The 6,792-nt window shown below is 55.2% G+C and overlaps 1 protein-coding gene across 1 annotated transcript in view; it reads right to left on the reverse strand.

Annotated features, from left to right (window-relative positions):
* Window positions 1–6,203, reverse strand: part of LOC113204327 (transcription factor Ken 1) — a 47,121-nt gene extending 40,918 nt beyond the window's left edge. Inside the window, exon 1 of the mRNA XM_026419488.2 lies at window positions 5,620–6,203. The gene's annotated coding sequence lies outside the window, so the exon portion shown is untranslated. The remainder of the gene's footprint in view (window positions 1–5,619) is intronic.
* Window positions 6,204–6,792: the final 589 nt, after the last annotated feature.

Raw genomic sequence — 6,792 nt, forward strand, 5'->3', positions numbered from 1 at the left:
GGTTAGCCATTGGTATTGGTAGGTTTTTAGAGGTGATGGGATCGTACCGCGATAAGAGGGCGGTGCGAGGGAGTCATGCTTTCACGGCAAATATTGTCATCACGGAGCTCTGGTGGGTCGCTTCCTGCGGAGGGCCCGGCCAGGGCCCGGCCCTACTACACCCGTCCCTACCCTTTCCCAAGCGGACGCCCTTGTGGCCGTCAGGACTCCGAAACAAAAGGCAAACGAAGGGAGCCGCGCCGTGCCGAGCCGAGCTGAGGGAGGGGGCCGGCGGGGAGCCAGGGCAAGGTGGAATGGAGGAATGCTACATCACTTTCGTTTTCGTTTGGAGGGCTGACCGTTTTATTCAGTTGGAGCGCAGTCCCGGAGCGACGACGAAAGGGGGAAAAGGGGGGAGGGGGGATACTCGGAGGTACCGGCCGGGACGGGGAGGAAGAGGTGCTCGCTGTGGTTAGAGTACCTGTCTCGGCGCAGGGCGGCATGGCAAGACCCAGACCGGTTGGGCTGCCATGACCCATCAGTTGGGTCCGTTTGTGTCCCTTACGCACGAGTATGTGTTTACAAGCAGTACACTGCTAATTCCTTGCGAAGGATTTGTTCGAAATGCAAAGGATTTGTCTGCTTTGTAAGCCTACGAAAGAATTTATTCGCAATTGCGAAGAATTTTCTTCGCATTACAAAAGGAATTCATTCGCAATCGGTTTGCAATTACAAAGTGCTTTGCTCAAGTATTCTAGTGCACTTGGTGATATAAAGCCTACACCTGAAGGAAGTTTTACTTTATGACTTACGGCACGGCACTGAATGTTATTGATTAAACTAGAGGGACAAAGATCATATACATAAATAGAGGTGATGCCGCGGGTCATATCGCGACACTTATTGGCATCTTATCTTGTGTGAGATCATCATTCTCAGCTTTGATAGACCTTCGAGTGTGTGATGTCATTTATTTCTTGTCAGCTTAAACACTCTAAATGTAAAGCAAGTTTTTTTTTTTTGTCCCAGAAACTAGAGGACTTTTTTTTGACCAGAACAATCTGAGAACGATTGGCAGAGTTTTTTTTGAATGGCCCTACGTAATTACCAACAATTAGCACTGTGAAAAATACATCCGTTAATTGCACATTACAAAATATGTTGCAATTTAAGACAGCACATCTTGCTGGAAAATGCATTCCAAGTCTTACTTGTAATGTTACAGTTTTGAATTGTAATTTTACAACACACGCATCATGGAAAGTTATCCAGTAGTAACTCTTAATGTATATTACTAACACTGAGTGGTTCAGCAATTTTTAACTGTTCTTTACTTTAACTCGTCGTTGTATATGTGCTAAAAACAAGTGCCTAGTGTGTGGTCAAAAACGGACTTTTATGAGTGAACGTCGTCACCGCGTACAGAAAAAGCAGGAAACGCCTAGAGGACCCTCGCGCAACGCCCAGCCCAGCCGCAGCCGCCAGCCACAGGGCTTTAGAGCAGTCAGTGCATGCTCCCGGCTCCCTCCCACCCGGTCCCGGTACCTTGGCCGGCGGCCAACACTTCCATTTCGGCCGAACGCATATCAAAGCTATTACCGGCACCGCTTTATGGCGGCCGCCGGGGCCCATAGGCCCAGCGCTGCAGTGCTGCAGCTTGCGGAGCAGCGAAGGAAAGTGAGAGGTGTGTGTTAGCGCAACGTTGTCCGTATATTTCATTCGGCGGTTCGATTTACTGGCGCAGTGAAGAAAACTCGTCTCTGTCGCCCCACGCCGCGCCACGCCGCCCCACGCCGCGCGAGTATGCACGTGTTGGTCCTGCGCGGGCGGCGGGGAGCCATTTGTTTACCACCCCCTCCCTGCCTCCCCCTCGCAGGCTCCCGCAGACGTAATCCCAAGTAAGAGTGAAAGTGTTACACCACCGTACTGGCTCACTCTCCGGCCCCGCCGCGCTGCGCCACGCCAGCACGGCCCCTCCGCGCCGGGTGGGGCGGTGCGGCGTGGCGCGGCGTGGCGAGCGCACCTACTTTCCGCTATATCTAGACCGCATCAGCGCGAGGCACAACATTCACTCCCTTCCCTCTCCTCCCTCTTCTCGCGACCCCATCTCTCTCTCTCTCTCTCTCTCTCTCTCTCTCTCTCTCTCTCTGGACGACAGGAGACCTCAATGCACACTGCGCTCAAAAGACGAATCTTTTCTTGTGTTGTGTCAGGCGGAGCGACTGGTAAAAACAAAGGTGTGAGTTGTCGCGTTCAATGGGATGGCAAAAAATGTACAACCAAGGAGGTTTGTGAAGATGGCGATCGCTAGGACGCAGTGGACGGAGAGTTGGGCAAAAAAGGTCAGTTGTGAAGACGCTCACTCAATGCCGATTTTCTTCAGTATTTTTTTCCCGTTCTGTTTTTGTATGGTAACAGTTTCAGTAAATACCAACGCTGTGTCACGGTTATATTTGTGTCTGTGGGTTTGACGAGGAACTCTGGAATTCCCTGTGCCCTAAAGATATCTAAAAAAAATCCATTGTTCATTAGCCAGTAACACTATGCATGTATGTCTTTTGTCCTTTTTGCCAATTTCCTACCTAATGCAAATAAGCCAATAATGTACACCTCTCTCAAAATGCTGATCAGTTAATAGGGATCAGCAATTACAAGTACCTGATTATTTAGTTGATAAGTGAGGCTAAAACTGATTTCGGCGAAAGAGCAGCCTTCGGGGCATTTGACGTCTCTTCGACGGGAAACGCGTCGATAGGACATAGACATCGACGCACTACGTCTGTCTATTGCTCGTTACCGCTCGTCTCTCTGGCCGGGCCAGCGGATATGATCCGCGGAATGTCATCGCGCCAACGCGAGATGTCCGCGGCCCGTCGGCTCGTTCCGCGAAATGCTGTCTTCGACGAAAAACGCCGACGGCCAAGCCAGACACGGCGTGGCGTAGTGCGGCGCGCAGAGCTCTCCAACCAGAAAATACTAAAAAAGAAGCTCGACATCTTGAAACAGGGCTGCTGTTGCTGCTGAGAGCAAAAACAAATGCACCCGGTGTGATATTGCCCTGAATCTGTCTAAATTGGATTTGGTCTATAATCGAAAAGTAGGTCAACAACGCTCTTAGTGCTTCACGACCCCGTTGAGCAAAAGGGATTGCGACGAGATCCAAAATTACCTCCACCTATACGCCCCCCCCCCTTTGTTAGATTTACTTCTCAAGAGAAAAAATGACATAGCATTTGGGTCATCTTTAGCTGCACATGCATGTGCCTACTAAAGCAAGCAGCCCATTCACCGCCCTTCACTCATCTTTTTCCTCTCGCAACTGGCAATTTCCCTCTCGTATAAATAATGCCTGAGATGCTGCGAGCGAAGGGCGATCCGTGGCTGCATGACCGGGTGACCTCACTCTGATGTAACCCAACTCGGCCAGTGAAAGTGCTTGGAGAGGGGAGGGGGGCGCAGGAGGGAAGGGAATCGGTGCTGGCTGCGCCCGGCGGCCCGCGCGAGAGACAGAGACAGAAGGACAAAGGAGCAGACCGGCGAGAGAGAGGGAGAGGGGGCGATATTTACGAGTGGGAATCCATGGAGCTGGGGAGTGACCAACACTTATTATGTCGCGAGCAGGTGGCTCCTTACGCAAGGCGGCCTACGGTACGGCGGTGTGCTCGCGCGACGCAAAGAGCACAATCATCACAATCGGGCTGAATTGCTAATTCCAATGAATGGAACCGTAATTGCAATGGAGTTGCAAACAGACACGCGTACAAGTAGGTTGGCGCGGCACGGTGCTCTATCAATTCCGCCCGTCTCTGTTCCGCCGCTCCTCGTGAACGAGTACACCCAGACCTAGTAGTACCTCCCCAGGCCCCTTTGGATCAGGCTGATATCCTTCTCCGCCCCGCCCCGCCCCGCCCCGCCACGCCGGGACCCTCGATTCGGTTGAGTGCAGTGTAACCCCCCACTCCGCTCAGACCAGAGCGGCCCGGCGGCGGGGCGCGGTGGGGCGAAGCGGCGTAGCCTAGTGACCTCACATCCTCCACGTAACAGACGTAATCGGAGGTAGAGACGGCAGTGAAAGTGTAAGGGCGGAGGAGAGGGGAGGGGCACTGCAGGAGGGGAGGTGCACCCAACGAGGACCGGTGACCGGCACGGTCAGAGAGAGAGAGAGAGAGAGAGAGAGAGAGAGAGAGAGAGATGCGTCGGCAGGAGTAAGTCGAGGTTAAACGCTCGGTACACTCCCAAATATATCAATTAATGGACGGGGTAAGATATCGGCCCAGACGTCCCCCGCGAAGAGGGCCACTGGTTTATCATATACCGTGGGTGTATCTACGAGCCGTTGTGCGAATCGTGTCGTTTCGCCACAGAAAAAATAAAAGTATTCCACCCTCTCTGCTATTATTTGGCCATATAGGTCGGGTATTATCAGATTTCTTTGTGTGCGGCACATGTGTCGGACGGAGACGGCGGAGCACATGTCGGGCGCGTGCATGGCAACACTTCGTCCCACGCACTCTGCCACGGGGTCGTAAGGCGACGCCCCGGCCAAAGTCCTGGTGGTGGCGAGCTGCCCCTGGCTCTCACCACTACGTACCGGGGCCGGCAGGGTGCTGCGCTAGATGCTTCCATAGCAGGGCTCGTCTGTTTTTCCTTCCATCCAGCCGGACCATTTCTCCTCCCCTCTGCGGCGTGGCGGGGCGTGGCGCGGCCCCTTGGGCTGGTCGCCCCGGTCGGGCGCGCGGGGGCCCTGTAACCCTTTTTATTCCCTGGTCCTGGCCAGACATCACCGACCAGCCCCGCCGCGCCCCGTCCCCCACCTTTCTTTCCAGACACGTAATAATCCTTCCCCCAGACCGATTTATCTATTCTGAATGAGTCTCCACTTCCCTTCATTTTTACTGTAGAGCCTCAACCCCGCTCCCCCGACGCCGCCTCACCCGCCCCTCCTCGTCCCGCCCGTCCCCACTCCGCTGCTTCTTGTTGCATTCTTGGGGAGTTCAAGTCGAACGCATTGTAATTAACCCCTGCGACGCCCTTGAAACAGGGCCGAGGGTCGCTCCGCCCGTCTGTCACGTGATATAACTTATGACAGTGACGTCCTTCCACTGATACTACGAATACAAATAAATGAAAAGTTACTTTCCTCAACAGCATTTTAACTTGATTAGAATCAAGAGCATTTCCTGCTCGTGTAACAAAGGGCCAGGAGGATTTGACTAAGTGCTTAAGCATTTCTTTCATACTTCAGACACGCGGTTAATATTGCCTCAACCTGTGTAAGTGGGGTCGAATGACTGACCTATGTCCAACACAAGCGACGCGGACGCGGGGGTTCATGTTCGTGCTAGCCACTGGCCGTCCGGTTCACCGCGGTCCACCCCCGCGCGGCACAGCTCAGTGCAGTGTGCAGTATGTGCCCCACTTGGTCGGCCGGCCTCACGCTTTAGTGACTCAGCTCGCTCACAATGCTTGCACTGCACTCGCGCTATCTCTCTTTCTCTCTCGCTCTTTCCTTTCTCTCCCCCACCCCTCCCCGCCTCCCCCCTGGCAGTGCGCCGGGCACGTGCCGCTGCCGCGATGCACATGTGCAAGACCACGGCGCGAGGTGGGCGTCACCAGCGGCTGCCACCGTCCGGAACTCACCGAGATCACAAAGTCAGCTGTCGTGGTGGCGAGGTGGAGCTGCAGCGGGGGTAAAGGTGATGCTGGAGCAGGTGATGGTGGTGGTAATCCAAATAGGCCTTGACGACGCGCTGTGTGTTGGGGCACTGCACTGGTCACTTCTCACTGTCACTCACTATCACTCACGCACGTGTCGGGAGGGTGGCGGAGGTCACTTCTGGTTGTCCTCACTGGCGCCATAGTCGTACTGGAGGCGGGGGCGGGGGCTGGCGCCACCCCCAGGGGGCGGGTGGGGGAGGGCTCACAGGGGGAGGCTGCGCGTTGCCACGACACTGTTGCTGCACCACCACATCGTTATCACTTTTCCCTTTCTTATCACTTTCGCTGTCGTGCTGTCACTGTCGCACTGAGCACTCCGTGTCACTGTAGTCACTCGCGATCTTAAGCACACGCGCGCACGCACTCAAACACCAACAACACTCGGATGGGCGTGTCGGCCGGTGTTCACGACGCGACGAGAAGCGCTCCTCTCCGCGGTGCTGCACTGCTCCGCCTTGCTCCGCGCCACGGGCCTCGCGGGCTTTGAGTGAGTTGAGTACGCTTGTTGCTGCTGCCGCGCCTGGCTCGGCTCGGCTCGGCTCGGCTCGGCTCGGCTCGGACTCGGCTCGGGTCGAGCCGAACAGCGCCGCCGCCTCCCTCACCGAGAGCACAGCCGCTACCGCCTCACCGCGCCGCTCGGCCCCTCTCCCGTCTCTCTCTCTTTCTCTTTGCCTCTCTCGCTCGCTCTCCCGCTCTTCCCAGTCGCCCTTCACTCGCCTGCCGCCTCTCTTTCCTCTCCGCCTCTCTCTCTCTCCCCCTTTCTTTCTCTCCGCTGTCCGCCGTCGTAACTTGCTCACAGCGAATTACACAACAGCCTGCCTCTCATTTCGTCGCCGTTCCTTCCTTTCCCTTTCTCTATTTTTTTCACTCTTTCTTTTCATTCGCTTTTCAAGGTCGTTCTCTTGCGCCGTCACCGCCGGTGCCGCGCTCTACAGTGAAAAACAAAGCGGAAAGAGCGCGGGCGCGGGGCCCCGGAGAGAGGGAGAGGGAGCGGGCGTGCGCGCATGTGAGAGAGAGAGAGAGAGAGAGAGAGAGAGAGAGAGAGAGAGAGAGACAGAGAGTGTGAAAAGACTTACGGTAAGCGACAAGTTAATA

Source organism: Frankliniella occidentalis, unplaced genomic scaffold, assembly GCF_000697945.3.
Source record: "Frankliniella occidentalis isolate FOCC.00 unplaced genomic scaffold, Focc_3.1 Scaffold485, whole genome shotgun sequence".
Classification (NCBI taxonomy): Eukaryota; Metazoa; Arthropoda; class Insecta; order Thysanoptera; family Thripidae; genus Frankliniella; species Frankliniella occidentalis.